This window comes from Callithrix jacchus, chromosome 4, assembly GCF_049354715.1.
Source record: "Callithrix jacchus isolate 240 chromosome 4, calJac240_pri, whole genome shotgun sequence".
Classification (NCBI taxonomy): Eukaryota; Metazoa; Chordata; class Mammalia; order Primates; family Cebidae; genus Callithrix; species Callithrix jacchus.
The window spans coordinates 21,333,934-21,358,026 of record NC_133505.1 but is presented as its reverse complement, the minus strand read 5'-3'; the positions used below and the strand labels follow the sequence as shown (position 1 = coordinate 21,358,026).

Sequence of the window (24,093 nt, the reverse complement as noted above, 5' to 3'; positions counted from 1 at the left end):
AGGGAGGGAAAGCCAGGTGAGGCTCCTTTGTCTCAAAGCCTGCCAAAAGCTCTGGGAGAAGAGGACTCTGTAACTCAGGATTGTGGACCAAGTAGCCAATCTGGTATCAAAAGTCAAAAGTCAATCACTCCAGAGGAAGTTTGAAAGAGCTCCTCTCATTGGATGAGAACATGAATGGGGAGGGAGTAACTCAAGGGTTAAAACTCCTGCTGCTCCTACTCTGGGTTCTCTTTCATGACAGCATGGGAGATCTCTCTCTCTCTCTCTCTCTCTCTCTCTCTCTCTCTCTCTCTCTCTCTCTCTCTCTCTCTCTCTCTCTCTCTCTAATAAATCACTTTTCCGCAAAACTCTCTAGGTCCACAATATTTATTCAAACGGCAAACTCATCGTGCCTCCGGGTCCCCTTTCCCCATTCTTTGGGGTTAGAGAGGACTAGAACCTCTTTGGAACTGGGAGCTGGATATGCTCCCCTGGTTAAATTCAAACTATAACACCTCTATAGATAATGTAGCTTTTTCACTGGCTTCTTTCAAGCTATTCTCTTTGTTTTTGATTTTCTACAATTTGGATATGATATGTGTAAGTAGGGATTATTCTGCTGGTTGTACCCTGATTTTTCTAGATTTGTGATTTGGTGTCTGTGAGAAATTCAGTAATTTTGAAAAATCCTTGACCATTATTACTTCAAATATTTCTTCTGCCTCTCTTGTCTTTTCTTTCCTTATGGTATTCCATTTACACACGTTACATTTTTTGAAATTGTCCTACAATTTTTGTATGTAAACTTCTGGGGATTAAAAGGTTTTTTTCTCTTTGCATTTTAATTTCTGAAATTTCTATTGACCTATCTTCAAGCTCACTGGTTCTTTCCTCAGCTGTGCAAAGTTTACTGCTGAGCTCATCAATCTCATTCTTTTATTTCTTTTTGTAGTGTTTTTAATTTCTAGAATTTCATTTTGATTCTCAGTGTGTCTGTATTTCAACTATATCATCCGTATGTTTATGCATGTTGCTCATTGTTCCCAACAAGCCTTTAATATATTAAACATACATATTTTAAATTCCTTGTATGATAATTTCAAATTATGTTTCAGATACAAGTCTGGTTCTGTTGCTTGCTTTGTCTCTTCAGTATGTGTTTTTTAAAGTTCCTTTAGCATGCTTTGTAATCAATCTCTTTTGAGCCAGAAATGGTGTATCAAGTGATAGAAATTGAGGTAAATAAGGCTTTAGTGTGATTGCTTGTGTTTATCTGGCTAGGAACTGTGTTTTTAAAAAAACTGTTTTTGTAGCTGTAAATGGTGGAGACAACAGATGTCTCTAGTTTCCTTGTTCTTACTCTTGTTATCTTTGGCTTCCCTGAGTACTCCTAATTAAATAAAGTCTATATTGAAGCTATTTCCACCAAAATGCACTGCTATTATATTGTGTGGGGAATGGGAAACATCTTATAATCAAATCTTAGTCTTCTGGTGAATCCATATCCCTGAGCAATAATCTTAACTAATGCTTTTTAGCTCCCCTCTCCCTTACAAAAAGATGGGAATAGAGGGGACTAGAGTTACAGAAGTGTATTTCCTCCATTGGAATATGGTTTGGGTAAAGTCTTTTCTCCTTAGAGATAAAGTTTTTGCTATGGAGAATGCTGTGGACATATTTGACGTAGAAAAGAGTAACTTTTCTTCCCTGTGCTAGGGTCATGAGAAAAATTTTATTGGCTCTTTTCTGCAGAATTGTTGGTGGGTTTCCAGAGGTATAACCCATGAAATAGCAAAGGCCCCTGCTAAGACTGCAGGCCCAAGGAATTTCTCACTCTCAACCTAATCCAAACTTGGTTACTAGTAATTTATAAAAGTTGCTATTTAATGTTTTTCTTTCTTTCTTTTTTTTTTTTTGAGATGGAGTTTCACTCTTATTACCCAGGCTGGAGTGCAATGGCACGATCTCAGCTCACCACAACCTCCGCCTCCTGGGTTCAGGCAATTCTCCTGCCTCAGCCTCCTGAGTAGCTGGGATTACAGGCACGTGCCACCATGCCCAGCTAATTTTTTGTATTTTGAGTAGAGACGGGGTTTCACCGTGTTGACCAGGATGGTCTCAATCTCTTGACCTCATGATCCACCCGCCTCGGCCTCCCAAAGTGCTGGGATTACAGGCCTGAGCCACCGCGCCCGGCCCTGTTTTTTTTCTTTTTAAACTGGTGTTTGACTCCAGCAGTTTTTTTTTTTTTTTTTTTTTTCTCCCAGATAGGCGTATCTTGGCCGTGATGCATTCACTTTATCTGTCTCTCTTAATTTTGGAGTGGTGGTTTTTTCTAATTACTCTTATTCTCTGATGGACCTAAGAAGAGTTGCTGATTTTCAGCTTTTACAGCTTTTTTGTTGTTGTAAGGACAAGAGTGATGACTTCCAAGTATTTAACATGTCAGAGCTAAAACCAGAAATCCTAGTCATTCTTTTTTCTCCTCTAATTCTGAAACTTCAGCGATCTGCTTGTTAGGCTGTTTGCCATTGTCCCACGGAACATGGAAACAATATGCTTTTATTTCACTTTTATGTTTTTATTTTTATTTTGTTCTCTACTTTGTATTTTTATTTCACTTTTTACTCTTTTTATATTAGTTTGTATATTTTCTATTGTCCTATTTTTAAGTTCACTGATTCCCTCTGTCTATCCTACTCATAGGCTTCTAAAAATATTCTTCATCTTTAATATTTTATTTTTCATTTCTCGTGTTTGTATTTGGCTTTTTTGTTATATCATTTTCGTCTCTTGGTGACATTTCCTATCTTTTCATAAACATTGCTCATATATAAGTTTAGTGTGAAAGTTATCTGAAATTAAACACATAGACAGGATTGATTATTAACTTTTGTGGATTAGAAGCACATATATTAGTAATTTATTTCTTTGTAAAAATAGTATAACCTAAGGCTTGTCTATTAATAGTTAATTTACCAGTAAGATTTTGTTTGGGTCTAATAATAATTATAAAGAAAATCAACATTAGGCTATTCTTGTAAAACTGGATAGAAACCATTTTATGAAGGCTTTGGATAGGCAAAAACTATTTGTGTATTTATGCTAACATTTTCCAGGGAAAACTTGGTCATTTCCGCTCAGTAGAGACAGATTTTTATGGCAAAAGAAATGGTGAAAATATTCTGCCTTTGGGGCAATTGTAAAAATGTTTTAATGTGCCTCAGCTGGAAATTTCTATGTTTTGCCAAATTAAATGATCATTTTCTCCCTGCAAAAAGTGTCTTTCATGTTGGAAAGGATTTCAGAATAGAGTATATTTGAAAACTTTGTAATACATTTTCGAATTTTCACTGGTTGGCATGAAAATGCTGATATTTCATCTTAGCTTTAGCTACCAATGTGAGGATTCCTTTCAATAAAAAAAAAAAGGGAAAAAATTACTCAACTTAGGTTGCAGGAATAATATACTTTAACTTGCAGTAGAAAATGGTTGGTTGAACATACACCTTTCCTGAAAAATTTTGAAGAACTTTATTTTTGTTCTTCCTCCAGTGGAATAAAAACAAAACAAAACAGTATTTCCATAATACTATTTGATGAAGATTTAATCAATCATTAGACTTCAATTATAATTTATTTTCTCTTTAACCAAATAAAAACAGATTCACTATGTATTAAGTGGGTTTACCCTTGGTTGAATTCTTTTTAAAATATTTTTCTGATTTATTCTAAAATTAACCTAATATCTTAATATCACAAAACTTATTTTTTTCTGATAGTGTTACAGTCTGATAATAGACTTTAAAGTTGTTTTCAAGGCCGGGCGTGGTGTCTTAAGCCTGTAATCCCAGCACTTTGGGAGGCTGAGGCAGGTGGATCACGAGGTCAAGAGATCAAGACCATTCTGGTCAACATGGTGAAACCCCGTCTCTACTCAAAATACAAAAAAAAATTAGCTGGGCATGGTGGCGCGTGCCTGTAATCCCAGCTACTCAGGAGGCTGAGGCAGGAGAATTGCCTGAACCCAGGAGCCGGAGGTTGCAGTGAGCCGAGATCGCGCCATTGCACTCCAGCCTGAGTAACAAGAGCGAAACTCCGTCTCAAAAAAAAAAAAGAAAGAAAGAAATACTGACTTCAATAAAGGGAATCACTGCATTGCTAGAGTCTTCATAGTATCTCTAGAGAGGCAGGTCAAAGGCAGAAATTGCATGAATTTGGGGCATCTGGTGTAAGTGGACCTTTCAGCATGAAAGTTGGTTTGTGATTAGGGAAGGCTGATGAGCTAACAATGTAGGGTAGTGGACATAGAGATGTGAGGATTATCAAGTGAATAATTCAAAGTCAGTATTGGAAAGTAAGCAGTTTCTTTTATTTTAATTCCTTTTTTTTTTTTTTTTTTTTGAGACGGAGTTTCGCTCTTGTTACCCAGGCTGGAGTGCAATGGCGCTATCTCTGCTCACCGCAAACTCCGCCTCCTGGGTTCAGGCAATTCTCCTGCCTCAGCCTCCTGAGTAGCTGGGATTACAGGCACGCACCACCATGCCCAGCTAATTTTTTGTATTTTTAGTAGAGATGGGGTTTCACCATGATGACCAGGATGGTCTCGATCTGTTGACCTCGTGATCCACCCGCCTCGGCCTCCCAAAGTGCTGGGATTGCAGGCTTGAGCCACTGTGCCCGGCTTTTAATTCCTTTTTAAAAGAAGTTTCTTTTATCCATACCAAAGAGGGTATGCAAAATACTAAGAGCTTTATTACAAATTAAATCTGAATCTCTCATAAATTGCACAATTTTTAAACAAAGGAATCTGTGGCTCACCACAAAGAGATTTTTAAAAATCTAGCAGTAAGGTAAAAATATAATTTACATTTTCACTCTTTTTTACATATTAAATATGTAATCTTTATCATGCAGTTAACATCACGCTAATCAACATTTGTGATTTTTATCAAAATATTTACAAAGATAATGAGATACCTATTCATGGCTCTTAATGAAAGAGACAAAATACCTTTTTGTTCATGTATGCCCGTGCCTTGTATTTTGATTTAATAGCAGCAAACCCATTATTCTGAAAACCTAGCTAGTTAAATTGTTTTTATGTCGTTTACTGACTATGCTTCTGGATAGAGAAGGGAAGAAGAGAACTCAAAACTGGTAAAAATAACATAGCTTCTTAGCCTTCAGGGGGAATTCTTTATTAAGATACCACTTTAAATGCACTTCTGATAAGCTTCGTTCACAAACAGGAAGTCCATATAGAAAACAGGCATGCTCATTTGCAGATTTAATTATAACACTTGTACTAATAGCATAAAGGAAACCTCCAACACTTACTTTTAAAGGTTTTATTTTAGGCTTCTTATATTAATAAGGAATGGGGACACTGATAGCTGAAATTTGTTTGTGTTTAAAGGCTGATTTGCAAAAAAACAAAGTAAATGGAAGAAAAATAATTTATGCAAGTCCTGTTAATCCAGCTGTTTTGCTTCTGGGCTTAATTGGATTTACCTAGCATTGATATTTGGTGTCAGCATGTGTTATATCATCAACACAAGGAATAGTTTCCCAATCTAAATGAGGCTATGAAGAGAAGTGAACGCCAACATTACAAACCTCAAACCAAAGACAAAATATTAATTTATTTGACTCAGTCTTAGCATAATTACTTTTTAGTCATGTGTGTTATAGACTTCCTATACCAGCTTGATGCTATCTTCTACATTTCTTCCTTTATATTTATCTGCTAAATATAGGCAGTGAAGAAAACTAGCATTCGAGAAGATGACTTTGAAAATGGTTCCACATGTCTTCTGCCTGGCCAAGTACTCCTGTTAACTGTAAAAAGGTATGTGTCATCTCTAAAGGTAGGAGTGCAACACCTGAATTTCAAAGGCAGGTATACACCATCGGTAAGCAGGTCTTCGCCATTCACTTGTAGAAAAATGAACTCATTCTTTAAAATTAAGCAATGAACCACATGTTTGAGAAATCATTTGCAAATATATTTACATATATATATTATTCTGTTTATCTGTTAGAAGTTAGTATTAAATATCTCCTGGTGAATATCAGGAATATTTATATAGAAAATATATGTAAGAAAGATTACTATTACCTAAAGAAAACTATCTTAATAGAAATGTTTATGAATATATATATGTATTTACCATGTGTTCATCATATATATGTGTGTCAATCTGAAATATATTTTATATGTAAATACATATTATTACACAACATCTATAGGCATTCTACGTATTTTGGTACATAACTCTTTCATTGTTCCTTGCCCTCTCTACCCTTTTTGAAAATGTAACTCATTATTTATGTCAATACTCCTCATTTTCCTTTACTATTGTAATTTTTTTATTGCAGTTATCACATAATATGCTAAATAATGCCTAGGTTTATTATGTCTGTTGTTTACTGAGTATTGGCTATTTTGCTAACTCTAAGATGAACTTCATGAGAGGGAGGATCTTCCTTTTATTCATGAAAACCCCCAATATTCTTTAATAGAGAATGGCGTGAATATTATAGGTGCTCAGTAACTGAATGAAAGAGTGGATATTTTATAAGCATTATGCATGGACACATGTTTATATGTATTTTTGTATGTGAGGATACACACACACTCAGATATGTGTGTATTTAGAGTTTTAAATTATAATTTTAATATGTCTTTTTTCTAGTTTTTCTTCTTTTGGTGTTTAAGCCATTCTTTTCTTCTGTGTCATTTACAGAATACATGTGCTTAGAAGTTTAATTCAAAGGGTCCAGCATAGTTGCCTAATATTCTGACTTCAGAGTTCTAAGATATATAGTATATCAAGCAAAATACTTAAAAAATAGTCTTTTTAAATTTTCTTAACTTTGAGGTTGCTATCATAGTGCTCTGAGCTTGGTTGACCAGTAATTCTTCCAAGTCAAATCAAGGGGATAGTTACTCTTGAGCTAAAAGAAACAATGTAGATTGTATCCAATAGCATCTTCCAGTGAAATGGTCACTCTAGCGCAGAAGGATCACTTGAGCCAATATAACTCAGATGAGTTTGAATTAAATGCAAACATTATCATTCTGTATCAAGGTAGGAAGTTATTACACACTATCATGTAAGTTGGCAAATCTAAAGTCCAAATGGCTCAGCCTCAAATATTTTTATCAACATTGGCAAGGAAGTTGGGCTGCCAAACTTTTGTGAGCCATGCAGGTAAATTTAACAGTGTTGTGAATTGTGTTACAAAAAAATTAAATTTCCATTTATTCAGGTCTCTGTCCAAACTGTCTCTCCTTAGTGATAAATAAATAGCATCCTCTTCATGTACTTTTATATTGCCTATTATAATTTATATTTATTTTGCCTATTTGATTTCTATCTGTTCTGTTTGCTAGAATATAAGCTCTATGAAGGCAAGAACTTTTCATGTTTTGTTCATTCCTGACTGTCCAGTGTTCAGAAAAATATTCCTTATAAAGTGTAGGTGCTCATGTCATAGTTGTTAAATCAATGAATGAATAAAAATAAGTAGTACGAGGAAGAAGATGTTCCTTCTAAAAAGCATTTGGTTGGTCCCCAAGATGCTTTTGCAAACACACTCCAAGGAAGAATTGAAGAGGCCTGGCACTGAGCTTTTCAAATAATAAATTCCTTTTCTGAGAAGCATTTTTAATCTTTCCTAGAAAACACCCTAAAAAGAGAAAGACTTTAGGATTCACATTTGTCACAAGCCAAGTGTTAATGTATTCAACACCTATGATTTCATAACTACATGCTTAGTCCTTAGAAATGGCCTGATTTTTGAGGTATTTTGTTTTGGAAACACAAGGTTGAGTTTTAATACAAAAAAAGAAAGAAAAAAAATGTAAAATAAATATGTTCCAGAGAAAATAAATGAATGGAGAAGATTGCAAAAGATGCAGACCTCTGGCCATGGGGCAGGAATAGATCAAGATTTCCATTTTAGACATGCTAAGGTTGAGATATCCCTTTGGGGGTTCAAAAAGATATGTTGATAATATAGTTGGATATTTAGGCTTGGAGTTAGTAAGTTATCACCATACGGTTATCTAAAGCCATGGGAAAAAAGTGAATGTAGAGAGAAAGAAGGGGTCTAAACATTGACCTCTGAGACACTCCTACATTCAGCAATTGGGGTAACTGCATTTACCAGGTAGGAATAGTTACAGGATTTACCAATAGTAACACCAAGAAGCAGTAGGAAGGGAGGTAGAGGTAGAAGGAGAAATAGGCAACTGTGGTGTTCTGATCATCAAATATAGAAGAATATTTAAAATGTTGGGATTGAAATGCTGGAATCGAACTATATTGTTTTTAATAAGTTTTGAAATTATTCTATGTTAGTTTTATGTCTATTTATTTTTCATCATAAAAATTGCAGGCAGTCTCAGATTCAAGTCATTTTCCTGCCTCAGCCTCCCTAGTAAAATGTTTTGCTTTGGTTTCATTGTTGTAGTTGTGGTTTTTGTTTTGTTTTTAAATTTATAGCATTTCCGTTGTATTCTTTCTGCATGTCTGTGCTAAATTTTCCCATTTGCTCATTCATGTTGTCCATCTTTTCCACCAGATGTCAAAATATTTAATCAATTATTTTAAAGCCTCTATCAGTTAATTCCAATATATTAGTCATCTATTGTTATGTTGCTTACATTTTGTAAATGAGCTGTTTTTTTCTTGAAATTTTTGTGCATATATCTCATAATTTTTATTGAACATCAGATATAATGTGTAGAATAGTAGGAATGCAGGAAGATAATATACCTAGAAATGATTGTGCCTCCTCTTTTTCTTAGCAGTTAGAATGTAGGGTTTAGCCAATCTAGTCAAGAGTTTATGTGGTTTTGGCTTTTTGTTGCTGTAATTATCTTCAATGTACTATGGCTTCAAGTTCCTCAAGTTGCTCAGGATAGCCAGGATATAGTCCCCTAGGTTTTTTTCAGAGTCCATTTTTTTCCCCATTCGTTTTTAGTCATTACTAAAGCCTGCACCACAGAGCGGAGTCTCTCTTCAGGTTCTTGTCACTTTCCCAGTGATGGAATACCACACCAGGGAATTGATGCTTGGCTCACGACAGGATTGGGAAGGTTCTTTGTTGTTCTGGTACAACCTCAATCTTAGGCAGGACCTATGTGTCTGGGCATCAGGAGTGATACATTTTTATAGTTTCCATACTTCCTCTTCATGGAAGCCAAACTCTCTCTTATATTTGGGACTGCCATGTTGTGTATGTGGGGTGGGAGGGTTAATTCTCCATCAGACTCTTTGCTTTTGTATATCTTACCAGCAGACACACGGACTGCCTTTTACTCCCTTGGACTTTCTTTTCAAGAGTATTTATACAGTGAATATCTTTATAAGATAAAGACAGTGCAGTGCCTTCCTCTGATGCCTCTCCTCTGCAAATTTGTTTGCTGTCCAGCATAATACAGAGATATTTTTCTTCTGGGGCAAAAATCAGGTAGACTTGTTCGTTGTCAATTATGAAAGATTGGAGGAGTCTACATTAGGGCTCTTCCTCTGTAATGCAGCTGACTGCATGTGAATGCATCATCTAACCCTCATCATGTCACCAGGGTGAAAAAAAATAACGACACTCTGACTACCACTATTGCAGTGAGTAGTAAACCGCCTTTTGTCTCTGACCCAGAAGCCTCATCATTCTGCCAGCATTGAGAGAACTGCATAAAGCTAATGGGCTGTTAGCTTGTTAAAGTAGGGGAAAATCTCAGACACTTCATGCTTCTTGAAAATCTTAGTTGGAAGTCCCCTGCCCTTCCACTAGTGGTATCAGGCCTCCGCTTGAAACCTGTATAGGGTCCTGGGTCTAAGGCTGTTTTGTATTTCTCCTCCCTAGGAATACAGGATTCAACCCTTTCCTCGTAGCAATGAACTGTTGCCTGCGTCATAAGAGTTAACTCTACTCCTCCAGAGTCTAAGTGAATTTTCTTCTTCTCCTTTCTCATAGACTTAACCCATTTGCTTTATTTTTTTTTTAAGTTTTCTGCAAAGTGGGCAGAGCCTTAACCCTCATATATGCTAACAACTTCTTTACCGGTGCTCCTGAGAGGGAATTATTCTGGTATCCTGCTCAGTTTTCAGTCTTTCTCCTAAGCAAATGGTAGAGACCCACGGATAAAATACTACAACTTTCCTTGTGTCTAGGGCCCTTAGCAATCCCAAATAAACACATGAACCAATTCTCCTTGGCATTTAAGGATTCATTAAATTTTTTGCTCATTCATTTTGTACCAACTTCTACAGTGGTCATCTTTTTTACATTTTCACTAAGCAATTTGTGACACAGTTTGCGTGTCCTGCCTCTCTTTGGATGTGTTGATTCACCTTTGAAATGTGATTTACTTGTTTGCCTTTAGGAATTAGCTTTTTAATGAGTTTAAGACAAGTTATAGTCTTGTAGATAATGCCCATGGTCTGAAGGTTTGTCTTGCCAAAATTCATATGTTGAAACCTAATCTCGAATGTGATAGTATTGTAAGAATGGACTTTTGGCAGATGATTGGGTCTTGAGGGCTCTGCCTTCATTAATGAGATTAACTCTCTTATAAAAAAGGCCTCAGAGAGCTAACTAGCCCTTTACACCTTATCTTTTCCACTGTATGAGGACACAGCAATAAATCACTATTCTGTAACCCAAAACTGGGTCCTCACCAGAAACTTACCTTGCTGACACCTTGATCTTGGATTTCCAGCCTTCCCTGCTGTGAAAAATACATTTCTGCTGTTTATAAGCCACCCAGTTTTGTGTATTTTGTTATAGCAGCCTGAACAGACTAAGACAATAATCTAGCCTTTTCTCCTTGTTAGCTATAAAGTCACATTCTTTGCAGGTTTCTTTTCTTCTAGAGTATGAGTCTAGAGAAGTGACACATTGTCAGATTCAATATTCAAATGGGATATTGTCTAGAGAAAAGAAATATATTTGATTTGTTCACTTGACAAAGATTTCCCAAGTCTGACTAAAGACCAAGCTGTTACCCTAAGCCATGTTGTGGACACTGAAAGATGTGCAAATCATGGTGGAAGAGTAATATTTATATCATTATCCAGGCTTCGGGTTGGAGGCATGCCAACTTGCTTAGCCCATTGGCAAGAATGTTATCCCATTTGAAGTCCAGGTACCTGGGCTCCAAGCTTTATCCTTAAGAACGCCCACCAGGCGAGGTGGCTTATGCCTATAATCCCAGCACTTTGGGAGGCCAAGGTGGGTGAATCATCTGAGGTCAGGAGTTCAAGACCAGCCTGACCAACATGGTGAAACTTGTCTCTACTAAGAAATACAATCAGAGTGCTGGCGTGCATCTGTAATCTCAGCTACTTGGGAGGCTGAGGCAGGAGTATCACTTGAACCTGGGAGGCAAAGGTTGCATTCCAGTCTGGGCCAACAACAAGAAAGACTGTCTCCAAAAAAAAAAAAAAAAAAAAAAAAACCTCCCTACTAGTCTAGAACTTCCCTGTGCCTTCCTAGTTTATCAGATGACTAATCAGTCTCACATTACTGGTTTGCCTGTTGAAGTCACTGAAGGCTTCCTCTTTCTTCTCTTTCCACACACAACTAGCTAGAGAGGCCGGATCAAACTAAAATTGAGCCTCTAAACCGGTACATTGAAAGTAACTCTTCTGGCAACAGAGCCTTTCAGCCATTTGAAGTTTTTTTTTTTTTTCTTGGCCATTTGATTTTTTCTTCCACAAGCATAGCTCCTTTATCTTTAAACTGAGAGTGGAATTAAGGAACCTTCAAAGTTTTATCCAAAGGACAAATTTGTGACTCTTTCATTTTTCTTTTTTTTAGTCCTCAACAAGACAGATGAATTATATGATCGAGAGTTGGAAAGGAACATAGAAATATACAGGTTAATCTTTTTGTTGTGAAAATGAGAAAATTCAGACTAAAGAAATTCAAATGATGTGCCCAAGGCTACACAGATGTAAAATGAAAACAAAAAATAAAGAGCTAGATTTCAATCATCCGTGCTTGACCACAAGGAAGGCCTAGGAGAGGGAATAAGTGCTTGGATTTGGATTAAACAAACTGTGTTCAAATCCTGGATCTATTGTGCACTGATCTGTAAAACTTTTTTTTTTTGAGACGGAGTTTCGCTCTTGTTACCCAGGCTGGAGTGCAATGGCATGATCTCTGCTCACCGTAACCTCCGCCTCTTGGATTCAAGCAATTCTCCTGCCTCAGTTTCCCAAGTAGCTGGGACTACAGGCACATGCCATTATGCCCAGCAATTTTTTTTTTTTTTGTATTTTTAGTAGAGACGGGGTTTCACCATGTTGACCAGGATGGTCTCGATCTCTTCACCTTGTGATCCACCCACCTCGGCCTCCCAGAGTGCTGGGATTATAGGCGTGAGCCACCATGCCCGGCCCTGATCTGTAAAACTTTAGCACAGTGACAACTTTTCTTTTTTTCTTTTCTTTTTTTTTTTTTTTGAGATGGAGTCTCGCTCTGTTGCCACGCTGGAGGGCAGTGGCATAATCTCGGCTCACTGGAACCTCCGCCTCCCCGGTTCAAACAATTCTCCTACCTCAACCTCCCGAGTAGCTGGGATTACAGGCACGCGCCACCATGCCCAGCTAGCTACCTTTTGTAACATTCCCTTTACCCTTTTGTGAAAAAGGAGTGACAGCAGCAAGATTTGCTTCCCAGGGCTGAGGTGGGTGTTGAATGACGTTGTTGTTGAAAGTACTTTCAGTAAATAGATGAGGTCCTTTTGAACAGTACAATGTGCTTTATGGTGTTAATGTTTGGACTTTGATCTGTGGAAGAAATCGTCAAATCAGGGTTTATTTGCTATGTTTTGAGTGGAAATACATTACATTGTCTCATAGACGTCTGTTATACACAGGGAGGTCAGGAGTCCTTTGCCAATTTGGTTTATGCTATTATTTAGAATGGGCGAGTTTTGAAACTTTAATTAACCAGTTAACCTATCTGTTTGCCAATCCGTGGAAGGTTGTATTGTTTTAACACATTGCAACATTTTGGATAAAAGCATAAATGTGGGTGTGGGAGAAAATAAAGAAAGAGAGAAACAGATTTGGATCACAGCTCTGCGGAACAACTGCCACAGCACTCATTTTTTTCCCCCAAGGAATAGCTATGGTAGAGAGCAGTGCCAGCTTGGAGTTTGCAACGTTTATTTTCTAGCCAACGCTATGATTTTTATTCCTGTTTATTGACCAAAAATTGCTTCATTTACTGAACCAACCACGTAGCGCAGCAGAGAGGCGGCTGTGGTTTCGCTGCCCGGGCCCTGCGCAATGCCCACCCCTCTCCCATAGATGGCAGCATTTCACAAACAACGCCGCCACAGGGTCGCATTGAGAACTCAGCTCCAGTAATCTGTTGACAGGATTAAGGACCCCTGTTGTTTTACAGGAAGTAAATAAATCCTTATGGTATTCTGGAAAGCTCAGAAGTATATGAGAGTGGTAGGAAATTGTTTATTCTATGGCAAAGGTATCAAATGAATATTTACAGCATTTAAAACAATTACCTCGGATTGATGTGGACTGGTGTTAAAACTCAGCCTGTTTGCATTATCTAGTTTAGAGTATTTGTTCAACTCTTGCACACTAGGTTTACTTTCTGAATACGGGATTTCCTAAGAGCATGAGTTCATGGTGAATGCTAAATCTAATAAGATGGTGATATTTTCTCTTTAGAAATTAAAATGTTATCTATTGTATGTGGAAATTATTGTGTAAGAAAGACATAAGCCAGATGATACTGTAAACTGTAGGAATAAGAAAAATAATGAAGAGAATAAAGGATGTAACAATACAGGATGAATGGAAATCTAGTTGTTGGGTTTATGCAAAGGATTATCTTCAACTTTAAAATCCACTGAAATTCTCAATTTTAGACAACATCGTTTAAAGTGGACATGGAAAAATACTGTCATAAATCTAGACCATGGTTTTAGTATTCTTAAATACACTTCTCCGCGGAGGCTGTGGAGGCATAACGAGGGGAGAAATACCAGATATGGGTGATGGGGGGATGGAGGCAGCAAACCACCTTGCCATGTATGTACCTATGCAACAATCCTGCATGATCTGCACATGTACCCCAGAACCTAAAGTACACTAAAAAAAAAAAAAAAAAAGAAAGAAAGAAAAACACGCCTCTGAGATATTTCAAAAACAATATAGGGCAATAATCTATCAGTGAGATTTACCCAGGGGTGGATTAAACAATCCTACTCCTCAGATTTTTCACTGCCTTAGGGATGTACTATAATTTTCTATCCCTCATTTTTATGTAGCTTCCTTTACTTTATATGTTTCAAGAAGCTGATGATTTTTTTAAAAGTACATTTGATCTGTGGTCATGACTCATTACCAAGTAAATAAATGATTATCGTTTCGAGCTTCGACACACATTTTCTTTTAAAAATTTATTTATTATTATTATTATCTTTAGAGACAGAATCTTGCTATGTGGGCTCAAACAATCCTCCCATCTGAGTCTCCCAAAGTGCTGGGATTACAGGTATGAGCCACTGTGCCCAGCCTACAGCACATATTTTAATATACTTAAGATCAAGATATCTAATTAAAAAAAAAAATCAAGTAAAAATCTTGAATAAAATGTCTGCTCTTTTATAGTATGACTTGTTTATAAAGACTTAACTAGACACTAATCCAGTTTTTCTTTTTAAGTGTGAAGCTGAAATGCTGACAATTTATTCACAGAATAACATCCTGTACAACTGTTACTTTTATTAAGGATACTTGGATAAATTAACCTTAATAACCAGAGAAACTCTTGCTCAGGTACTCGACATGCTGTTAACTCTGTCTCTATTGGGCATCTGAATTATTCTGGCTTTCAGTTTCCAAATTGGTAACATGTCTATTATAATGATTTTATAGAAAACAGACAGTGTTAATTTAATAATTGATAGTGAATATCATTGTGTACATTGAATACTAAACATTTGCTTGTGTAACAATTTAGGAAAGGTTTTAGGAACTGGATGTCAATATCTCACCCCCATTGTATTATGTCACATAATTGTGTAACTTTGCAGTGCAATTGATGCTGTTGATAGTCAGTGCGTCTTGATCAGTCCAGACATTGCCCATTAAGAGTTTAGCTTGATAGGATTCAGCCAAGTGTAGTGAGAGTATTGCACCCTGTGTAGCACTTGTCACATAATTCAATAATACACAATCATAGTGATGCAAAGGTGAAAATAATCCACCCAGTAACTGCTTTTCTTGCTTTTTTTTTTAGTTTATGATGATTACCTCTGATTCTCTAAATATGGCTTCAGGAAAATATAGAATGCCAGTCTAAAGTAAAACCCTCTGCAATGCATTTTTAAAAATTGTGTTGAGAACAAATTACATGAGTTTTATACTCTTAACAAGTTTTTAAGTGTACAATACACCATTGTTAGGTATAAGCGCAGTGTTGTACCCCAGACCTCTAGAACCTTTTTGTCTTGCTTAACTGAAACTGTATACTCATTGAAAAATAATTTCCCATTTTCTTCTCCCCCTACCTCCTGGTAACCATCATTCTACTTTATTCATCCATGAGTTTGACTGTTTTACATATGTCATATAAGTGGACTCATGCAATACATTTTCTCTATCATTCCTTCACTGATGGACATTTAGATTATTTCTGTATCTTTGCTATTAAGAATAATTCTCCAATGGTCATGGGAATGAAGATACCTCTTTTAGATCCTCATGTTAATAATTCCGAATGATTACCCAGAATGGAACTGCTGGATCATCTGGTAGTGCCTTTTTTTTTTTCTTTGAAATGGAGTTTTGCTCTTTTTGCCCAGGCTGGAGTGCAATGGCACAATCTTGGCTCACTGCAACCTCTGCCTCCTGGGTTCAAGTGATTCGCCTGCCTCAGCCTCCCGAGTAGCTGGGATTACAGGTATGCACTACTACGCCCGGTTAATTTTGGATTTTTAGTAGAGACAGGGTTTCAACATGGTGGCTAGGCTGGTCTCGAACTCCTGACCTAAGGTGATCCGCCCGCCTCAGCCTCCCATATTGCTGGGATTACAGGCATGAGCCACTTTGCCCAGCAGGTAGTGCTATTTTTAATCTTTTGGGGAACTTTCATACTGCTTTCCATAGTGGCTGCACTATCTTATGTTCCTCTCAAGCATCCAATTTCTCCACAATCTCACTAACATTTATTTTTTCTGATGGCCAACCTAACAGGTGTGAAGTGATAGCTCATTGCATTTTTGACTCCTATTTCTCTGATGACCAGTGAGGTTGAGCACCTTTCAATAGACTTGTCAACTATTTCTGTCTTACATAGATAAATGTCTATTTAGGTCATTTACTCATTTTCTTAATCTGCTTATTTTATGTTTTTTTAATTGTTATTTAGTTATAGCAGTTCTCTATATAACAGTTCCCTATATATAGTTTTCTATATATTTTGACTTGTAACCTCTTATGAAATACACGGTTTACAAATACTTTCTCTCTCATTGTGTAGGTCACCCTTCCATTCTGTTGATTATTCCCATTGTTGTACAGAAGCATTTTTAGTGCAGTGTAGTCCCATTTGTCCACTTTTGCTTTTGTTGCTGTGCGTTTAGGTTCGTATCCAAGAAATCATCGCCATTACCAATTTGAAGATTTTCTCCTTGTCTCCTCCCAGGGGTTTTACGGTTTCAGATCTTATTGAAGTCTGTAATCTATCTTGAATTGATTTTGTATCTGCTTTGCATTTTTAAAATTACTATTTTGTTTTAAACTTTATAATCAATCTTGTACAAATATGCAACAAATCTATATACACCGTTCTATTTTCATTATCACTCTTATAAAATACAATGTAAAAAGAACTATAAATAATCTTGACTCTTTTAAAAACAGTTTCATCAGTATTTTGAATTGCCTCTTTGAAATTATATAATTACATATAAATATGTGATATGGGCCAATATTTTTGAATGACTAAGATATTTTGACAAATGTAGGGAAAATACCAAGACATCTTTCTAAAGCTTAGGAAGAATTTCACACCTATAGTTTCCATATAACATGTAATTTCTAGAACAAATGAAATACATACAAGTTAAATGTATTAAATATAATGAAATGTAGTAATAATAACACAAATCATTAACTAACATTTAACGAAATGTGATTTAATTTCTTACTTTTGTATGAGTGTTCATGGGAACACATTAAGAATCAGAGGAAAGTAAAATCCCCTTTTGAGTCCTAGAAATAAGGTCACTACACTGATGGTCTATTTCCTGCTACTCTTGTCTTAGTTCATCAGACTCTATTACTGACATAGCCAAGGCCAGCATTCAGCCCCCACATGGCGCGTGGCTCATCTCCAGCATGCGTTCAGGTCTGCCTGTTGGCTTGGAAACATTTCTCATCCTGTCCTCATTTCTAGAACAAATTAGGCACTTAGGATTCTCCATTACTTCAGGTACCTAGGTAGATTTCCCCTATGGTCGCAAACACAACTTGACATCTTATTTTTTCCTACTTAACATCTCTGGCATCTATCTCTTCCTTTCAGTTCCCACTGCCCCCAAATCATCATCTCACATTAGGATACACTTCATAACCAACTGGGCTCCGTTCCTGGTGTCGCTGCCTTTTAATGTCACTAGAAAATTCTTCCTAAGAAACTCATTTTAAGAACCATCAGTTTCCAATCCTGTCAGAGCCCTCCACTGGATTTTCAAGGCTGTAATCTGACCATGTCTTGTCCATCCAGTCTGATTTCCCACTCCTTCCCCAGTGTGAACTCTGCAGATCAGCCCACCTCCTCATAGCTCAGAGCATGGCATGGCATGCTCAGCTCCGTGACTCTGCTCCTTTCCCCGCATATGGAATTCTCTCCACTGCCTATGTCCAAATCCTCTCCTTCAAGTGTCCACACTGATTTATCCACTGATGCATCTCTGATTGTAACAGCACCTGGAACACGGTAGACTCAATGACTAGCCCTTTGGAGTCTGAGTGAACCCAAAGGCCGCTTTGCCTGTGGTGTTTCTCTCAATGTTCAGGTCACAGTGGCTTCTCTTTTCTCTACAATATTTTCATGCCTGTGGTCTGTATTGCACTTTTATATATCCTTTTATCTTTCTGAATAGATTGGTCAACTGGTATTATTTCTTATAGGATTTTATGCTCTCATATTGCTTAATAAATACTGTGTTTAACAATAACTTGCTGGTCTATTCCTTGTATATTTGAGCAGCTGTCTCATGGCTTATGATTTGTACTGCAGCATGATTTTTCCACAGGGAGGAGGCATAGCATGGTAGGTCAGCACATCTATACTAAATTCAGACCAATGTGAGTGTGATGGATAATTTTATGTGTCAATATGACTAAGCTAAAATCTGTGCAGGTAGCTGGTTAAACATTTCTAAGTATGTCTGTGAGGGTGTTTCCAGATGAGAATAGTGTTTTAAAAAATAAGCTGAGTAAAGAAGATTGCTCTCATCAATGCAGGTACACCATCCAATCCATTTAGTGCCTAAATAGACCAAAAAGGCAGAGGAAGGGAAAATTTCTCTCCCTGGTACATTTATCATCTCCTGCTCTAAATCATCAGCACTTCTGGTTCTCGTGCCTTCAGACTTAGACTAAATTTCATATGTGTATGAATTTCATATATTGCTATTGATTCTGTTTCTCTGGAGACCCCGGACAAAAACACTAAGCTTGAATTCTGTCTATGCCCAAAACTGGTTCGGTAACTAACTTTTCTTTCCTTCCTTCCTTCCTTCCTTCCTTCCTTCCTTCCTTCCTTCCTTCCTTCCTTCCTTCCTTCCTTCCTTAATAAATACTGTGTATTTATTCCTTCCTTTCTTTTTTTTCTTCAAGGTCTCATTCTGTTAACCAAGCTGGAGATCAGTGGCATTATCATGGCTCACTGCAACCTTTGCCTCCTTGGTTTAAAGGATACTCCTACTTCAGCCTCCAAGTGGCTGGGATCACTGGTGTGCACTAGCACACTGGCTAATTTTTTTATATATATATATTTTTGGTGGAGACAGGGTTTTGCTATGTTGGCCAGGCTGGTCTTGAACTCCTGGCCTCAAGTGATTCACCTGTTTCAGCCTCCCAAAGTGCTGGAATTACAGGCACGAGCCACTGAACGTGTTCTGTGACTAACTTTTCTAAGTCAGATCTTTATTTATGATATGAAAAAATCTATCTCATATGGTTCACATAAAGATTAAGTAAAATTGTGTTTATAAAAATGTAGAATATTATTTACTATGATGCAAACATTTGAACAAGACAGCGGTTACTGTTTTTGTTATTGTTAGTATTTCACTGAACTCCAGCATGGAATCACTGACTTTACTACAAACTAGAGTCAACAAACTAGTCACAATGTGAATTTCAATAATTCTCGTGTATTTTGAGACATGTCTCAACCATGTGAGAATAAAATTTTGCGGGGATATCATAGCAAAAGATTAGGCCACAAATGCAATAAATAAGTAAATAAATGGACTATATGAAACTAAAAATCTGATGCACAGCAAAGGAAACAGTAAACAAAATGAAACAGCCATCGATGGATGGGAAAAATCTTTGCAAGCCATGTATCTAATAAGGAGTTATTCAAAATGTATTCAGACTTCATACAACTCAATACTTGTATGAAAACAAATAATCCAGTTTAAAATGGGCAAAAGAATGAAATAGAATAGACCTTTCTCCCAAGAAAACATAAAAATGACCAGCAGGTATATGAAAAGGTCCTCAACATCATTAACCATCAGGGAAATGCAAACCAAAACCATTATGTGATATTATCTCACACCATTTAGGATGGTGATTATCAAAGAAGTAAAAAGATAATGTTGGCGAGGGTATAGCTCTTATACCCTGTTGGTGGGAATGTAGGTTGGTACAATCATTATGGAAAACAGTAAGGGTGTTTCTCAGGAAATTAGAAGAGAGCTACCATATGACTATGCTGAGTGAAATAAGCCAGACCAGAAAAGAAATGTATTGCCTGATATCATTTATTAATAAATGTAGAATATACAACCAAAATTTCAAACTTACACAGATAGAGAACAAAACAGTGTTACCAGGAGCTAAGGAAGGGTGTGGGGGAAGAAATGGGAGATGTATGTCTGAGGATACAAAGGAGCAGATATGTAGGATGAACAAATCTAAAGACTTAATGTCCAACTTGAGGACTGTTGGTTGACTATATAAAGTATGAAATTGTATGGCATAGGAGAGTCATGCTACATGAGTAGATTTTAGCTGCTGTTGCCAGAAAACCAAAAACAAAATGAGTGACTGTGGAATGATGGATATCTTTATTCTTTTCACCTTTGTAACCTTTGTAGTATTTCTATATATCCCATAATATCATGTTGTATACCTTACTTAATGCCTTAATAATGAATAAATTCATTAAATAAATAAAACTTTCCAGGAAATAAGAAAAAAGGAAGGAATGCATATATGATGTTACAATTCACGTCTACAGTTAAGTCATAAAAACTTGAAACTTAAAAAAAATAACAAGGAACAGAAAATTCAATTAAAGGCCTAAAACAGCAGTTGCAAAGTTGTCCTAAGGAAGGAAATGGTTAGTTGTCAAGTGAATGTTATAAACAAATGTCCAGAAAGTTTAAAAGCATGTAAATCATTTTATAGATGCTATGTAAAATAGCAAACCTGTTTATAAAACTTTTTCCCAAACTCACTTTACTCTCAATTCAGTCTGTGTGCTGAGTGAGCATGGCCTGCGTTATGTCATTTGTGCCCCCAAATGGGTGATTCTCTAAGGTACCATATCAACAGTGAGTATTTTGGGGATATCTAATAAACATCAACAATTTGCAGTTTTATTCTATTAGCTAAAAACAAACAGACAAATAACTCAATTTCCAAAGCTTCTAGAACAACTTTTAGACTTTGAGATCAAGCTGAAGGTCTTTAAGGTAAAACAAAAACTTAGCTATTCCACTTACTTTTATATAGAGGACTTTGATCAGATTTCATAATAGATAGAACGTATAGAGTCCAAGACTGCTTTGTCAATCTCAGCAGACAGGATTTCTTCTTGTCGCCAAGTGAAAGCTTATGATCAAGCAGGAGGGTCTTTTTCTGTCCGTAGGTGTCTTTTTGAAGCTTCCTAGCTTTGCTTTTCAACTGTGATGAAACAGCATTTAAAAGAAAGTGGCATGTGAGGTGAGATCAGGAGAATGGATTCTTTTATTTCATCTGAATAGAGAGTTGCTGTTCCAGGTAACTTTCAGCTCTTATTTCGTTTTGACACATTGTCAAAATGTTTAACTCTTCATTTCCAGGATTTGTCAGTTCTGTAAAAAGAGTGGTGACCGGCAAATCATTCTACTGATGTTAATGAACACAGATCTGATTAAGCAAACTCAGCTTCTTTTGAGATAAGAAAATTGTGCTGAAGTAGCCCACTAGACATTTACCTCCTTTTTACAGAGGGAAGCAGACACAAACTACATCAGTTTTGTTTACTGAGCTAGAAATATGAAACATGACAAATAGCCGTGTCTTTAAAACTTGAAACAAAATAAATTACAAACTTCCTGAAGAAGTACACACTTGAGCTCTTTTAGGCAACTTCTGGATCTTCAGAACCCATTTTATGGCTTTCAAGGCTATTAAAACAGAACTCAACAAGTGTTTATTGGGTCAAGGCACATAGTTCAAAGAAAACAGAAACTAACTGGCTGGCTTGTGTAACAGTGGGAAACGACATAAGGGAAAAGTATGCTGGATCCGGGCTTCGTGGCTCACGCCTGTAATCCCAGCACTGTGGGAGGCAGAGGTGGGTGGTCACCTGAGGTCAGGAGTTCCAGACCAGACTTGCCAACATGGTGAAACTCTGTCTCCACTAAAAATACAGAAAAATTAGCTGGGCATGATGGCAGGCATCTGTAACCCCAGGTCCAGGGGAGACTGAGGCAGAAGAATCACTTGAACCCAGGAGGCAGAGGTTGCAGTGAGCCAGTACTGTACCACTGCACTCCAGCCTGGGTGACAGGAGGAAAACTCCATCTCAAAAAAAAAAAAAAAAAAAAGCGTGTTGGGAAAACCATATGTGAGTGACAGACTATAGGTGACAATTGCAGTAAGGTAGAAAAGCAGGTATGTTGAAAATAGAGTCATGGGGCAAATATAATAATGTCCTGCTGCCTTTTTAACACAAGAGTGCAAGAAACAGGGATACTTGGTAAATGGTTCACAGAGTCTCTAACAAAGGACATGAGTGCAAATGTTTTTCCTCCTGAACTTACGCGGGTTCAGAGAAAAGTGAAGGTGACTACCCGGGTGAAGAATTAGAATCAGGGAAGGAAGAAAATCAGGAACGTTCTATCAGAAAAGGAACATCAGGAACCTTCTATCAGAAAAGGAAGGTCTCAAGGGCAACTCACATTTTCAGTTATCATTGAGGGGGAAGAACATTCCCAAGTGTAGGGCTTTAACGACAGAGAGCATTTTGAGCTACAGTGTATTAGTTAGCAGGTAATAGGAGGGAATTGAATGGGCAGTGTTCATTCTGGAGAAAGAGTAGGTGACGTGGTTTGGTGGCTCTGTCTGGAAAAGCAAACTTTCATGACATGAACTACCTGAGAAATGACCTCAGGTGGTAGTGATGGAAGTGTTCAGTTGTACCCTTGGCCTTTTCATTTTTGCCACCAGCTGTTTTCACTTTCACACACACTGGAGTCCTTGCTGTCACAGCATTGCCGAGTGTTTTCTTACCGCTCTTTCCTTTCTATTTTTCTAACATTCCAAATGCTTTATCTAATGCAAGATTTTTCAGTCTTGGCCCTGTTGACATTTGGGGTCAGAAAAGTCTTTATTATGTAAGATTGTTTTACAAATTGTAGGATGTTTAGCAGCATCTCTGAGCTCCATCTTACAATTTACAGGTAACTTTCCCCACCCAGGGGTGATTACAGAAAATTTCTCCAGATATTGCCAAATATCGCCTGGGGGGCAAAATTGCCGTGGGTGAGAATCACTGGTCTACTTTCTACTTATTAAGTAACCTGAAAAAGTTTGTGTGAAATTACATGTGATTCCCCAGAAATATTTTGCACGTGGTTGCAAATTGGAAGAAAATCGAATCTGCCCATTTATTGGTCATTGGTAATTGCCCTGAAATAGTAATTGGTGTCACATTTCAAAACTTGTAATGTTGCTTTGCCTCAGTGTTTGAAGGCTGCTTTTGTATCTTTTTGGAAATCAAAGTCTTATTTTATCTATGTATCTACCTACCTAGTTTATGGCCTTGTAAACATCATTGTTTTGAGTTAAAACATTCTGAACCTATAAGGCTAACCCAATCAAACCAGTTCAACCATAGAGCACAAAAAATGATTCAGGCCGGGCGCGGTGGCTCAAGCCTGTAATCCCAGCACTTTGGGAGGCCAAGGCGGGTGGATCACGAGGTCAAGAGATCGAGACCATCCTGATCAACATGGTGAAACCCCGTCTCTACTAAAAATACGAAAAATTAGCTGGGCATGGTGGCGCGTGCCTGTAATCCCGGCTACTCGGGAGGCTGAGGCAGGAGAATTGTCTGAACCAAGGAGGCGGAGGTTGCAGTGAGCCGAGATGGCGCCACTGCACTCCAGCCTGGGTAACAAGAGCAAAACTCCTTCTCAAAAAAAAAAAAAAAAGATTCAAAAAGAGGGCAAGTTCAAAACGTATTATCTATATGGGAGAAAGTCTCCTTATAAATGCCAACGATTATCGGCTTGAGTCCAGAAGTGAATAAATTTTGTCCTTGAGTGCAAGAGTGATGGCAAACAACCAACTTTAACATTTAGAGAGAAAGTTATAGCCATTTCTTTAACTACCTCTGATAGTATTTCTGGAATATGTTTTTAAGTCTTTTTTTTTTTTTTTTTTTTTTTTTTTTGAGACGGAGTTTCGCTCGTTACCCAGGCTGGAGTGCAATGGCGCAATCTCGGCTCACCGCAACCTCCACCTCCTGGGATCAGGCAATTCTCCTGCCTCAGCCTCCCGAGTAGCTGGAATTACAGGCACGTGCCACCATGCCCAACTAAGT

General features: G+C 37.3%; 1 long non-coding RNA gene across 3 annotated transcripts in view; it reads left to right on the top strand.

Moving 5' to 3' along the window:
* The window catches only part of LOC118152782 (uncharacterized), a 251,232-nt gene that overhangs the window by 1,065 nt on the left and 226,074 nt on the right, over positions 1-24,093 (top strand). For all 3 annotated transcript variants that reach the window (XR_013534732.1, XR_004741607.3, XR_004741606.3), the window contains exon 2: positions 5,739-5,830. This is a non-coding gene — a long non-coding RNA (uncharacterized LOC118152782). The remainder of the gene's footprint in view (positions 1-5,738; positions 5,831-24,093) is intronic.